Source organism: Cupressus sempervirens, chromosome 10, assembly GCF_028749045.1.
Source record: "Cupressus sempervirens isolate cs-2001-9-10 chromosome 10, ASM2874904v1, whole genome shotgun sequence".
In the NCBI taxonomy this organism is placed as follows: domain Eukaryota; kingdom Viridiplantae; phylum Streptophyta; class Pinopsida; order Cupressales; family Cupressaceae; genus Cupressus; species Cupressus sempervirens.
This window is the reverse complement of record NC_143127.1, coordinates 530119130-530119973: the sequence shown is the minus strand read 5'-3', so window position 1 is coordinate 530119973 and position 844 is coordinate 530119130.

Sequence of the window (844 nt, the reverse complement as noted above, 5' to 3'; positions counted from 1 at the left end):
GCTCATTCCCTAGCTCTCCTATAATACCTCAAGATCAACAAAGACAATCATCCTTGATGACTTTTCACCCATCTATACATCTAAACCAATCATATCATCCTTATTCATCCACAAATCCCAAGTCCTTTGGAAGTGAGAATAAGCATAAGAATCCATTGAAAAATGAAGATCACTATGTCCCATCTAATTGACATGTGAATGCTAAGAAGGAGAATGCACAAAAGAGACCGCAAAGGTCTAGTATTAAAAAAGCTAAATCAAAGAAAATATGGGTTCCTAAACCCATTATAGAAAAAATGTGTTTTGAAGTATCCAAAGGAAAATCTAAAGCTATATGGATTCCCAAGTCTCTTTTAGAAGACTTGAATATTGGAAATACTTCAAAGTATACATTCAAGCTTCCAAAGGCTTCCATTCCATCTTCTTCCAAAAATATTTCTAAAAATATTCCAAAGCCTTCCACTCAACTTTTTTCCAAATCTCTTCTACCACCTCATACGTCTAAACCTCAAGCTACTTCATCCATGATTCCTCCATCATTCCAATACCCTTCAAGGTGTGTGTCAATGTTGATCTTGTCCAATATTTCAACTACCCTCATGAAATCCTCTAAAGCTTACACTAACTTTCTATACATGAACTATTATCCTCCATATACTCTTCCTACTACCATTTCTCTTTCATCACCCTATCAACATCTTTGAGCATACTTTTCTATGGTCTTGGCTTATCATGACTTATCTTTCCTATAGGAGCACTATCTAAATTCAAAAAGCTTGAGCTCTTTCTAAAAATTTGAAAAAGAAAAAAAAAAGAGAAAAAATCCAAAAAAAATGAAAAAAAT